This window comes from Panthera onca, chromosome B2 (genome assembly GCF_046562875.1).
Source record: "Panthera onca isolate mPanOnc1 chromosome B2, mPanOnc1 haplotype 2, whole genome shotgun sequence".
NCBI lineage: Eukaryota > Metazoa > Chordata > Mammalia > Carnivora > Felidae > Panthera > Panthera onca.
Window position 1 is genome coordinate 128,522,082 of NC_138343.1, and position 14,720 is coordinate 128,536,801.

Genomic DNA, 14,720 nt, shown 5'->3' on the forward strand with positions numbered 1-14,720 from the left:
TACCAAACTGTATATATACTATGTTTTTTCCTCCACATATATGCCTATGATAAAGTTTAAATTTATAAATTAGGCACAAGAGATTAACAGCAATAATAATAAAATAAAACAATTATAACAATATACTGACATACAAGTTACGTGAAATCTTCTTACTGTACTCACCCCTTCTCCTGATGGATGTGAGAGCATGAGGTGAGGTGAATAACACATGACTGTGGGTAACTGAAATATGGAAAGTACAACGATGAATAGTGAAAACTCAGATAAGTGGGGGACCACTCTAATGCACAAAAGAAAAAAAAAATTACATGATTCTCTCCATAGTTGCCCCAAACCATTTGGGAAATTTTAAGTTATTTCTGATAATAACATTAATAATATAAAAACATGCCATATCATGAGATATTCCCTTTTAAGGTCAGAAATAAGATAATGAGAGCTGTGGCCAATATGGTGGAGAAGTAGGGGGAATCCATACTTCCCGTGTCTCTCAAACAAAGACGTGTAGAAGCCAAAGGACTTTGAACACCAGAGCCTGGGTGGAAAAGAGACTTGAATCCACTAGGAAGAAAATGGGGAAGCTGGAAAAAAGATAGGTGGGTAACTGCCAACTGGGGGAGATAAAAAAAGGCCCTGTGGGCACGGAGGGGAGGGACCCCCTTCTGCGGAGAGACAAAGGGAAGAGAAAGAGCGGGTAGGGAAGTGCAGGACCGTAGCTGGACAGGAGAAAGACCTCGGATTGAGACTGAGAGGCATCTGATCTCTAACTGCGGGGCTTTCTCTGGACTGGGGCGGGCTCCCTATTCGCACACCTGGAGAGGAGGGGCGCCAGCCCTGGGCACCGTGGTAGGTCAGGGCTCAGTCCGCATGCTGGAGAAAGTGGTGCCCTCCCTGGAGGGCTGCGCGATAGCACAGAACCTGCCTGCGTCCGCCACCCCGGGCGCAGTGGCTGGGCCGAGGGCTCAGTCTGCAGGAGGAAAAGGTGGCCGTTTCCCTGGAGTGCCGTGGGAAAAGACAAAGCCTGCCTGCGTCCGCCCCCCGGGGGCTCCCGGGGAGGGCAGCGGCTCAGTCCACAGTAGGAGAAGGCGGTCCTCCCCGACGTGCGGGGGACACAGACAAAACCAGCCGAGACCACATATCACCACACTGAGAGGCGCTTCCCCAGCGCCAGAATGCGCAGAGCGGGACTTTGAATCCTAGCCAAGAGCAGGGTCAGGGGAGTTGGCGGAGCAAGAAAGAACCACCTCGTCTGGGCCCGCCGAGTGAAGACGACTCAAACTGAGACCACCGGGTGGACTCCGTGGAGAAGAGACTGAGGGATCACCATCCCCCTGCCCCAACCAAGGCGGGGCCTCAGGGATCACTCCCCTGCCCATAGCGGAGGTGGGTCCACATTAGCCAAACCACGCCCCCTTGTGCTGGGTAACTGCGTAGCCACCAGATCGGAACAGACCCTGCAGACAGCTACTCCTGACAAGTGATGCAGCATTGCCTGGATTAACTCTAGGTCAACTCTGGTTATACAAATATATTCTACTCCCCGTTTCTCCTCCTTATCTCTTCTCTCCCCTAGGCTGGTTACTCTGGTTATTGGTCTCTCTAAACAGATATATTTAATCCATTGTCTTGATAACATGTTCTCCACCTCCTTCTTTACACTCCTTTCTCTCTGGAATAATCAAGCCAAATAATTTCTCTGTCTGGGTAACTTTATCTTCGTTTCATTTTCCCCACCTCCTTCTTTAATTTCCCTTCTCTCTCTCCGGATTAAGCCTTTTAGTCTCTCTGCCTAAATCAATGTTTATTTTTTCTACCCCCCCTCCATGCATTTCTCTCCTTGTATGTGCTCATTCATCAGCACCGCCTCCACCCTCTTTACTTGTAGTTGGTGTTTTTGGGTTTTTCGTTTCTAGTCTTTAGTTTTTTCTTTGTGTTTATTTGTTTGTGTTATTCGTGTGTTTGCGTGTTTTTGTCTCCTGTTTGTCTACCTGTTTTCCTTTACAGGGCTACTCCAAGGAACAAATCAAAGCACACCTGGTGGAGGGTCAAAAATATCACTATGAGTAGAGTAATAAAAGAACCAAAGTCACAACAACAGAGAGCAAGTAACAATCTCTGAAAAAACACCTCCTGAAGGGCCAGGCTCTGGACAGTGTATGACCCTCTTTCAATAGAGCGGTGCTCACAGGTGCGGAGCACACAAACTTTTAAAATGCATAAGGGAAAGAAAACTAGACAAAATGACAAAACAGAAGAATTCTCAAAAGAAATTCCAGGAAGTAGCGACAGCTAACGAATTGATCAAAACCGATTTCAGCAACATAACAGAACAAGAATTTAGAATAATAGTCATAAAATTAATCGCTGGGCTTGAAAAAAGCATAGAGGACAGCAAAGAATCTATTGCTACAGAGATCAAGGGACTAAAAAATAGTCATGATGAATTTTAAAATGCTATAAATGAGGTGCAAAATAAATGGAGGTGGCCACTGCACAGATTGAAGAGACAGAGGAGAGAAAAGGTGAATTAGAAGACAACATTATGGGAAAAAAGGAAGCTGAGAAAAAGATTTTAAAAATCCAGGAGTGCGAGGGGAGATTTAGAGAACTAAGTGATGGAATCAAACAGAACAATATCTGTATCATAGGAATTCCAGAAGAAGAAGAGAGAGAGAAAGGGGCTGAAGGTGTACTTGAACAAATCATAGCTGAGAACTTCTCTGATCTGGGGAAGGAAATAGGCATTGAAATCCAAGAGGCACAGAGAACTCCCTTCAGACATAACTTGAATCGATCTTCTGCATGACATATCATAGTGAAACTGGCAAAATGCAAGGATAAAGAGAGAATTCTGAAAGCAGCTAGAAATAAATGGGCCTTAACATACAAAGGTAGACACATAAGGGTAGTAGCAGACCTATCTACTGAAACTTGGCAGGCCAGAAAGGAATGGCAGGAAATCTTCAATGTGATGAACAGAAAAAAATTATGCAGCCGAAAATCCTTTACCCAGCAAGTCTGTCATTCAGATAGAAGGAGAGATAAAGGTTTTCCAAAACAAGCAAAAACTGAAGGAATTCATCACCACTAAACCAGCCCTACAAGAGATCCTAAGGGGGAATCTGTGAGTGAAATGTTGCTGGGATCACAAAGTACCAAAGACACCAGTACAAGCATGAAACCTACAGGTAACACAATGACTCTAAACCCGTATCTTTCAATAATAACACTGAATGTAAATGGACTAAAGGCTCCAACCAAAAGACATAGGGTATCAGAATGGATAAAAAAAAAAAACCAAGACCCATCTATTTGCTGTCTACAAGAGACTCATTTTAGACCTGAGGACACCTTCAGATTGAAAGTGAGGGGATGGAGAACTATCTATCATGCTACTGGAAGTCAAAAGAAAGCTGGAGTAGCCATACTTATATCAGACAAACTAGACTTTAAATTAAAGGCTGTAACAAGAGATGAAGAAGGGCATTATATGATAATTACAGGGTCTTTCCATCAGGAAGAGCTAACAATTATAAATGTCTATGCACTGAATTCAAAAGCACCCAAATATATAAAACAAGTAATCACAACCATAAGCAACCTTATTGATAAGAATGTGGTAATTGCAGGAGACTTTAACACTCCACTTACAACAATGGACAGAATATCTAGACAGAGAATTGATAAAGAAACAAGGGCCCTGAATGATATATTGGATCAGATGGACTTGACAGATATATTTAGAACTCTGTATCCCAAAGCAACAGAATATACCTCGTTCTCGAGTGCACATGGAACATTCTCCAAGATAGATCACATACTGGGTCACAAAACAGCCCTTAATAAGTATAAAACAATTGAGCTCATACCATGCACACTTTCAGATCATAATGCTATGAAACTTGATATCAACCACAGGAAAAAGTCTGGAAAACCTCCAAAAGCATGGAGGTTAAAGAACATCCTACTAAAGAATGAATGGGTCAACCAGGCAATTAGAGAAGAAATTTAAAAATATATGGAAACGAATGAAAATTAAAATACAACAATCCAAATGCTTTGGGATGCAGTGAAGACAGTCCTGAGAGGAAAATATATTGCAATCCAGGCCTATCTCAAGAAACAAGAAAAATCCCGAATACAAAATCTAACAGCACACCTAAAGGAAACAGAAGCAAAGACACCCCAAACCCAGCAGAAGAAGAGAAATAATAAAGACCAGAGAAGAAATAAACAATATGGAATCTAAAAAAACAGTAGAGCAAATCAATGAAACCAAGAGTTGGTTTTTTGAAAAAATAAACAAAATTGATAAACCTCTAGCCAGGCTTCTCCAAAAGAAAAGGGAGATGGCCCAAATAGAAAAAATCATGAATGAAAATGGACTTATTACAACCAATCCCTCATAAATACAAGCAATTATCATGGAATACTATGAAAAACTATATGCCAACAAATTGGACAACCTGGAAGAAATGGACAAATTCCTAAACACCCACACACTCCCAAAACTCAAACAGGAAGAAATAGAAAATTTGAACAGACCCACAACCAGTGAAGAAACTGAATCGGTTATCAAAAATCTCCCAACAAATAAGAGTCCAGGACCAGATTGCTTCCCTGGGGAATTCTACCAGACATTTAAAGCAGAGATAACACCTATCCTTCTCAAACTGTTCCAAAAAGTAGAAAGGGAAGGAAAACTTCCAGACTCATTCTATGAAGCCAGCATTACTTTGATTCCTAAACCAGACAGCGACCCAGCAAAAAAAGAGAACTACAAGCCAATATCCCTGATGACTATGGATGCAAAAATTCTCAACAAGATACTAGCAAATCGAATGGAACAGCATATAAAATTATTCACCATGATCAAGTGGGATTCATTCTGGGCTGCAGGGCTAGTTCAATATTCACAAATCAATCAATGTGATACATCACATTAATAAAAGAAAAGATAAGAACCATATGATCCTGTCAATCGATGCAGAAAAAGGATTTGACAAAATTCAGCATCCTTTCTTAATAAAAGCCCTCAAGAAAGTCAGGATAGAAGGAACATACTTCAACGTCATAAAAGCCATTTATGAAAAGCCCACAGCTAATATCATCCTCAATGGGGAAAAACTGAGAGCTTTCCCCCTGAGATCAGGAGGACAACAGGGGTGTCACTCTCACCGCTGTTGTTTAACATAGTGTTGGAAGTGCTAGCATCAGCAATCAGACAACAAAATGAAGTCAAAGGCATTGAAATTGGCAAAGATGAAGTCAAGCTTTCACTTTTTGCAGATGACATGATACTATACATGGAAAACCCAATAGACTCCACCAAAAGTCTGCTAGAACTGATACATGAATTCAGCAGTCGTATGATACAAAATTAATGTACAGAAATCAGTTGCATTCTTATACACTAATAATGAAGCAACAGAAAGACAAATAAAGAAACTGATCCCATTCACAATTGCACCAAGAAGCATAAAATACCTAGGAATAAACCCAACCAAAGATGTAAAAGATATGTATGCTGAAAACTATAGAAACCTTATGAAGGAAATTGAAGAAGATACAAAGAAGTGGAAAAACATTCCGTGCTCATGGATTGCAAGAATAAATATTGTTAAAATGTCAATACTACCCAAAGCTATCTACACATTCAATGCAATCCCCATCAAAATTGCACCAGCATTCTTCTCGAAGCTAGAACAAGCAATCCTCAAATTTGTATGGAACCACAAAAGACCCTGAATAGCCAAAGTAATACTGAAGAAGAAAACCAAAGTGGGAAGCATCATAATCCTAGACTTTAGCCTCTACTACAAAGCTGTAATCATCAAGACAGCATGGTATTGGCACAAAAACAGACACATAGACCAATGGAATAGAATTGAGACTCCAGAATTGGACCCACAAATGTATGGCCAACTAATCTTTGACAAAGCAGGAAAGAATATCCAATGGAAAAAAGACAGTCTCTTTAACAAATGGTGCTGGGAGAACTGGACAGCAACATGCAGAAGAATGAAACTAGACCACTTTCTTACACCATTCACAAAAATAAACTCAAAATTGATGAAGGACCTGAATGTGAGACAGGAAACCATCAAAACCCTAGAGGAGAAAGCAGGAAAAAACCTCTCTGACCTCAGCCGCAGCAATTTCTTACTTGACACATCTCCAAAGGCAAGGGAATTAAAAGCAAAAATGAACTATTGGGACCTCATGAAGATAAAAAGCTTCTGCACTGCAAAAGAAACAACAAAACTAAAAGGCAACCGATAGAATGGGGAAAGATATTTGTAAATGACATAACGGATAAAGGGCTAGTATCCAAAATCTATAAAGAACTCACCAAACTCCACACCCGAAGAACAAATAATCCAGTGAAGAAATGGGCAGAAGACATGAGTAGACACTTCTCTAAAGAAGACATCCAGGGGGCGTCTGGGTGGCTCAGTCGGTTAAGCGTCCGACTTCAGCTCAGGTCACGATCTCACACTCCGTGAGTTCGAGCCCCGCGTCAGGCTCTGGGCCGATGGCTCAGAGCCTGGAGCCTGCTTCCGATTCTATGTCTCCCTCTCTCTCTGCCCCTCCCCCATTCATGCTCTGTCTCTCTCTGTCTCAAAAATAAATAAACATTAAAAAAAAATTAAAAAAAGAAGACATCCAGATGGCCAACAGGCACATTAAAAAGATGCTCAACATCACTCCTCATCAGGGAAATACAAATCAAAACCACACTGAGATACACCTCACGCTGATCAGAGTGGCTAAAATGAACAAATCAGGAGACTATAGATGCTGGAGAGGATGTGGAGAAACGGGAACCCTCTTGCACTGCTGGTGGGAATGCAAACTGCTGCAACCACTCTGGAAAATAGTGTGGAGGTTCCTCAAAAAATTAAAAATGGATCTACTCTATGACCCAGCAATAGCAGTGCTAGGAATTTACCCAAGGGATACAGGAGTGCTGATGCATAGGGGCACTTGTACCCCAATGTTTACAGCAACACTTTCAACAATAGCCAAATTTTTTTATGGAAAGAGCCTAAATGTCCATCAACTGATGAATGGGTAAAGAAGATGTGGTTTCTATATACAATGGAATACTACTTGGCAATGAGAAAGAATGAAATCTGGCCATTTGTAGCAACATGGATGGAACTGGAGAGTATTATGCTAAGTGAAATAAGTCAGGCAGAGAAAGACAGATACCATGTTTTCACTCATATGTGGATCCTGAGAAACTCAACAGAAGACCAGGGGGGAGCGGAAGGCGAAAAAAAAAAAGTTACAGAGAGGGAAGGAGGCAAACCATAAGAGACTCTTAAATACTGAGAACAAACTGAGGTTTGATGGGTGGTAGGGGAGAGGGGAAGGTGGGTGATGGGCATTGAGGAGGGCACCTGTTGGGATGAGCACTGGGTGTTGTATGGAAACCAACTTGACAATAAATTACATTTAAAAAAAAGAAAGAAGATAATGACATCCATGACACTGTCACTATTACTCTTCTGAGGTCTTGGAGAATGTTACGTCTGGCATCAAATAAGTTCTAATTGACCTGGAGTGAAAAAGATCTATGTTAAAGTTTTATGTAACTATAGAATTGATATTATTAATGGAAAAGAAAATTGAATGTTTTAAGAAAAAGCAGAAAATGGGGAAAGCCACCATTTTTTTAAGTGTTTATTTTGTTTTTGAGAGATTGAGACAGAGCATGAGTGAGGGAGGGGCGGAGAGAGAGGGAGACACAGAATCCGAAACAGGCTCCAGGCTCTGAGCTGTCAGCAACGAGCCCAAGGCAGGGCCCAACGAACTGTGAGATCATGACCTGAGCCGAAGTTGAATACTTAACCAACTGAGCCACCCAGGTGCCCTGAAAGCCACGTTTAAAAGGAAACTATTTCTCCAGATGACTCTCAGGAGAGTAAACCTGAAGGAGTGGAATATTTTTTAGGACTCTTTGGGACAATTCCTCTGGTGACCATGTGACTATCCCTCTGGTCTAGCAGATAACACTTTCACTTTAGTTACCAAAATGACACCCAAAGAAGTTGATGCCTGTGGTCTTCAGATATAAAGCTAATTTGACTTAAGTACCTTGCCACCGTCTTGGATTTATGCATCACTGCTATGTTTGAAATACAATTATGTGATCGTATTTGGGGTTGGGTTTGGTTTACTTGTGATGGATCATTTCTGCTTTAGGAACCCCAGCCCCTGAACCCTGGCCAAGCTTCTACAGGATGCCCAGGGCTGTCTCTGCAGATGCAAGGAACACGCTGAGACATGCCTACCCCCGGTAATGTACCCCCTGACCCATCACAGAAACTCCGTTTACCCTGGAGCAGAATCCATCGCGATGAGTCTACTGCCCGCCATGTAATCACAGAGTGATGAGAAAGAAGTTAGAGATTTCTCCCTTTGGCTTGCAACCTCCCACTTTCTCCCACCCGTTCTCAGGAGGATGCTTGTGCTTTACTCTCTTCTCTGTGTATGTCGGTGAAGACTGATCTACCATCCACCATATCAGGGGGGAATGTGCTTTGAGCTCCAATTTTGGAACAAGAAAATTAATAATTAACTAATGCAAATTAACAGAGGAACATTTTAAAAAGACAAATTGTACCAAAGAAGCAGAACAATGGAAAGCTTTTCAACTTATTTTACTTAATATACCCCTCAAAATAAAGCCAAAAGAGCACCAAATTTCACTTATGGTAGATAAAATACTGGCACCATAAATCTAATACTATAAGAAAATTACAATTTTTCATGACCAAATAATGTATACTTTTCTCTTGAGAGACTTCTTAAAAAGACAAAATGGAAAGATATACTAAATTGTGAAAAAGAAAATTCTATTCTTAAAGATGCCATTCCTTCCTCCAAATAATTAATAAGTACTATATAACTCCATTCTAAAATTGCTAACTTTTTTTTAACTTAACAGAAAAATAAATCAGTAAAAGTAACAGAAAAATCTTGAGAACACATAATTAAAGCATACTTGCATCACTAAAACATGTTATAAGGAAGCCTGGGTGGCTTAGTTGGTTAAGGGTCCAACCAAAGCTTGATCTCAGCTCATGATCTCACGGTTCATATTTTTGAGCCCCACTAGGGATTCTGCGCTGTCAGTGCAGAGCCTGCTTGGGATTCTGTCTCTGCCTCTCCCTCACTCTGCTCTCTCTCTCTCTCTCTCTCCCTCTCTCTCTCAAAATAAATAAACAAAATTTTTAAAAAAACTTTAAAAAACATATTATAAAATATTATAATTAAATAATAACTAAAATAATGTGGTATAGCTCAACAATGGAAAGAAAAATCAGCAAAATATATATATACATATATATATTTAGGAATTAATAAAATGACATTTCAAATCAGTAAGAGCATAGTAAATGATTGAATGAAAATGAATACTAGTTGGTAAAAACGAAAAAGCTGCATTTCTTCCTTAAAACTCACACACATAAAACACACACACATACAATTTCAGATAGATTAAAGGATGAAATATAAGAAAAATGTATGAAATCAAAACCACACTCAGATATCACCTCACGCCAGTCAGAGTGGCCAAAATGAACAAATCAGGAGACTATAGATGCTGGAGAGGATGTGGAGAAACGGGAACCCTCTTGCACTGTTGGTGGGAATGCAAATTGGTGCAGCCGCTCTGGAAAACAGTGTGGAGGTTCCTCAGAAAATTAAAAATAGACCTACCCTATGACCCAGCAATAGCACTGCTAGGAATTTACCCAAGGGATACAGGAGTACTGATGCATAGGGGCACTTGTACCCCAATGTTTATAGCAGCACTCTCAACAATAGCCAAATTATGGAAAGAGCCTAAATGTCCATCAACTGATGAATGGATAAAGAAATTGTGGTTTATATACACAATGGAATACTACGTGGCAATGAGAAAGAATGAAATACGGCCTTTTGTAGCAACGTGGATGGAACTGGAGAGTGTGATGCTAAGTGAAATAAGCCATACAGAGAAAGACAGATACCATATGGTTTCACTTTTATGTGGATCCTGAGAAACTTAACAGAAACCCATGGGGGAGGGGAAGGAAAAAAAAAAAAAAAAAAAAAAAAGAGGTTAGAGTGGGAGAGAGCCAAAGCATAAGAGACTGTTAAAAACTGAGAACAAACTGAGGGTTGATGGGGGGTGGGAGGGAGGGGAGGGTGGGTGATGGGTATTGAGGAGGGCACCTTTTGGGATGAGCACTGGGTGTTGTATGGAAACCAATTTGACAATAAATTTCATATATTAAAAAAAAAAAAAAGAAAGAAAGAAAAAGGTATGAGAGGGGCGCCTGGGTGGCTCAGTTGTTTAAGTGTCTGACTTCAGCTCAGGTCATAATCTTGCGGTCTGAAGTTTGAGCCCCACGTCGGGCTCTGTGCTGACAGCTCAGATCCTGGAGCCTGCTTCAGATTCTGTGTCTCCCTCTCTCTCTGCCTCTCCCCGACTCGCATTCTGTCTATCTCTCAAAAAATAGGGGCGCCTGGGTGGCTCAGTCGGTTGAGCATCCGACTTCAGCTCAGGTCATGATCTCACATTCCATGAGTTCAAGCCCCGCGTCGGGCTCTGCGCTGACAGCTCGGAGCCTGGAGCCTGCTTCAGATTCTGTGTCTTCCTCTATCTCTGCCCCTCCCCTGCTCATGCTCTGTCTCTCTCTGCCTCAAAGATAAATAAAAACATTTAAAAATTTTTTTTAAATAAATAAACGTTAAAAAAATTACAAAGAAAAAAGTATGAGAAATGAAGGAAAATACAGATGAATATCTGAGATCCTACATTAGAGACACATAGAAAAAAGTACCTACATATTATACATAAATATATATTAGGAAATTTAATATTATATACAGTTGACCCTGAACAACCCAGGTTTGAGCTGCATAGGTCCACTTAGATATGGGTTTTCTTCAGTAAATACAGTACCGTACTACAAATATATTTTCTCTTCCTTATGATTTCCTTAGAACATTTTCTCTTCTCTAGCTTACTTTATTTTAAGACTACAGTATATAATACATGCAACATATAAAATATTTTACTTGACTGTTTATATTTTCGGTAAGGCTTCCAGTCAACAGTAGGCTATTAACAGTGAAGTTTTAGGGGAGTCAAAAGTTATACATGGATTTTCTATGGTGTGAGAGGTCAGCACCCCTAACCTGACGTTGTTTAAGAGTCAATTCTATAATATATGTGAGGAAATGAAATATAAATATATATTAGGAAATTGAATATTATATATAATGTATATGAGAAAATGAAATGTAATATATATTAGGGAATTGAATCTGGTCTGGCAGCTGATATCCTGTGAAGTTATTGAGAGAAAACTATCTAAGGTGTGTTCAAGACAATGATAGCATCATTTCTTTAAATAAGAAAACTGGAGGAGAACCAGGCTGGGGTGGGGTTTGATGATGAACTTGACTTTGGATTTTTACAATGTAGATCAGGGGCTATTTCAATGAAATTGTAGGGACAGAATCTAGATTCCAGAGAATTGAGGAATTATTGGCATTAGTGGATGGTAAAGCAGTAGCGAGAGCAGTCACAGATGACTACTTGAAAAACAAAACTTACACAGTAGCACACAGGCTCCATGGGGAATGTGAACCCAATGTGGATATTGTTGGTTTGTGACTCTTCTGTGTTAGCCTTAGGAGGGAACACCTCTCCCACTGTCACAGGAAACAAACTGAAAGAGACAAATGTCCTCGGAAGTGCGTTTGCTGGACAAAAGACAAAGTTTACAGACTTCTTTTTGATGGTTTCAGTGGCTGCAATTTTCCCCTCCAAGAATTGCCTGAAGAGAGAAAGAAAGAACAGAGGATGGGGTTCGAGCTTGTAATTTACCTTGAGAAGAGCGGCAAAGACTGTGAAAACACGGAAGGTTTTCTAGCCCACACTGACGGCCCAAGAGAGGGTTGAAGATCACAAATTTACCTTGATGATAACAAGGCCCATTGTGGGATTTCCTCCAAGAAAACTCAAGAGGCCAGGCAGAGTAAAGAAGCTCAAAGTATAGGTGCCACAGGGGCACTGGGTGCCTCAGTTGGGTGAGCGTCTGACTCTTGATTTTGGCTCCAGTCATGATCTCACGTTTCGTGAGTCCATGCCCTGCATCAGGCTTGCTGCTGTCAGCACAGAGCCTGCTTCAGATCTTCTGTCCCCCTCTCTCTGCCTCTCCCCTGCTCACACTCTCTCTCTCTCAAAAATAAAAAAATAATAATAATAATAAAAATAAAGAAGTATAAGTGCCACAAAAGGACAAGCAGGTGACAGTCAGGGTATTGGCAAGAGTGGTTGGAAAGATGAATCATGGGGTCTAGAAGGAACTGAAGAGGAAAGAAGTAGGACAGACAATGGGACACAATAAAAGGGTCCAGAAATTGGCAATCTCCGTAAAGTTGGAGAAAAGATCTATCAAGGAAATGAAGGCAATAGACAGACAGGAAGTCATGATCAGAAACTAACTCTTGGTGCGCGCCTGGGTGGCTTAGTTGGAAAGCCCTCTGACTTCTGCTCAGGTCATGATCTCACTGTTCATAAGTTCAAGTCCCACATCAGGTGAGCTTGAGCCCTGCTTCAGGTGAGCCTTGTTTTTCTCTCTCTTTCTCTCTCTCTCTCTCTCTCTGCCCATCAGTCTCTTGCACCCTCTCCCTAAAAATAAATAAACAAACAAACTGTTGGAGTTTAACATTTTAGAGGTACGTGAAATTACACTATTTCTTGCTTTTTTCATTAATATAATGTGGTAGTAAGGGCCCCAAAGGATGTCCACATCCTAATCACCAGAGCCTTTGAATATGTTACCTTTCACAGCAAAAGGGACTTTAAGGTGTGATTAAGTTAAGGGTTTTGAGATGTGAGGGTTACCTTGGATTATCCAGTGTACCCAATATAATTACAAGGGCCCTTATAAGAGGGAAGCAGGAAGTCCCACTGAGAGAAAGAAACGTGACCATGGTTGCAGCAGTTGGAGTGAAGAAGGGCAAAGATTGTAGAAGCTCAAACAGGCAAGGAAATGGATTCTTCTCCTGGAGTCTCAAAGAGAATTCCACCCTACTGATACCCTGACATTAGGACTTCTGACCTCCACAGCTGTTTGGTAATAAATGTGCCACTAAATGTGTGGTGATTTTTTTTTAACAACAGCAATAGGAAACAAATACATATATTATCATTAAGCACTTTTACATATTTATATGGGCTATTTTGCATTATGCTAACACACACACACACACACACACACACACACACACACACACACACACAGGAATAGCCACAAAGTAATATCCAAAACTCCTTTTTGTGACTCTCCAATAATTGAGTGACCAACACTTATCTCACTAAGCCAAACCACTTACCCTATGCTGACAAGCCAGTCAAAGTCATTCACACTCATCTGATTTATTGATATAGAAGGGCTGAAGATGATTGAAGAAGTCCCCATGGAAACCCTCAAAGACATTTGGACACTTTCATGCCGACTCATCAGCTGGGCAATGAAATTTTTGAGACAGATGACCTTAATTTCAAGTACGATTCAAAGTATTTGGAACTAAAAACAAATGCCTACACTTGCCACAGGGAGATTTGCCAGGAGGAGAGGTGGAGAGGTGGGCATCTTATGGCCAAGCTTTATTGAAAAAACAAACAAACAAAAAAACCACAAATATATATATATATATATATATTTTTTTTTTTTTCAGTTTATTCATTTACTGTGAGAGAGTGAGAGCACAAGCAGAGGAGGACAGAGAAACAGGGACAGAGAGAATCCCAAGCCGGCTCTGCACTGTCAGTGCACAGCCTGACACGGGGCTGGAACCTACAAACTGTGAGATCATGACCTGAGCTGAAACCAGGAGTCGACACTTAACCAATTGAGCCACCCAGGTGCCCTGAAGAAATACATTTTTAAAGCCTCAGCCAAATCAATCCTTGCAGTAAAATTTTCTCAAGGGATGGGGCGCCTGGGTGGCTCAGTCGGTTGGGTAGCCAACTACAGCTCAGGTCATGATCTCATGGTCTGTGAGTTTGAGCCCCGCATTAGGCTCTGTGCTGACAGCTCAGAGCCTGGAGCCTGCTTTGGATTCTGTGTCTCCCTCTCTCTCTGCCCCTTCCCTTCTTGCTCTCTGTCTCTCTCTCTCTCAAAAATAATAAACATTAAAAAAAATTGTTTTAATAAAAAAAATTTCTCAAGGGATATTTGCAAGCTGTAAAATCAAACACAATAAAAGCTTTTTTTTTAACGCTATCTCTGGTTTTACATACATGCACAAGCATATTGATCCATCTGGTAGAGTAGTCTCAACATAGATACGTGCCAAGAAAAATTCATTTACTTTCAAGCAACTCTAAATGTTCTGGGTTCTCAAACCTACATCCTGCGTAGGCCAGACCTCTTACTTCTACATCGCATTCAGGTTTAATATTTAATCCCATGATTTTTGAAATCCAAACTGTCAAAACTCCCTCTACCTCTCTGTCTTCCTTGCGCCTGGAGAAGAGGGGGGAATGATCTATGCTTACACAGCAAATGACATCAAAGCTGGCAAGTCCCTCCTCTGCCTCCCAGCCCAACACCAAGGGGCTGGAATCAAGTATTTGAGTGGGGATGAAATTGTCAGCTCATCAGGCAGCTCCACGGGGCCCACCCTTATGCAGTTTCCCT

At 40.9% G+C, this 14,720-nt stretch overlaps 1 long non-coding RNA gene across 1 annotated transcript in view; it reads right to left on the reverse strand.

Annotated features, from left to right (window-relative positions):
• LOC132667719 (uncharacterized) overlaps positions 1-14,720 on the reverse strand; it is a 48,310-nt gene that overhangs the window by 5,320 nt on the left and 28,270 nt on the right. Inside the window, exon 3 of the long non-coding RNA XR_013555787.2 lies at positions 166-225. This is a non-coding gene — a long non-coding RNA (uncharacterized LOC132667719). The remainder of the gene's footprint in view (positions 1-165; positions 226-14,720) is intronic.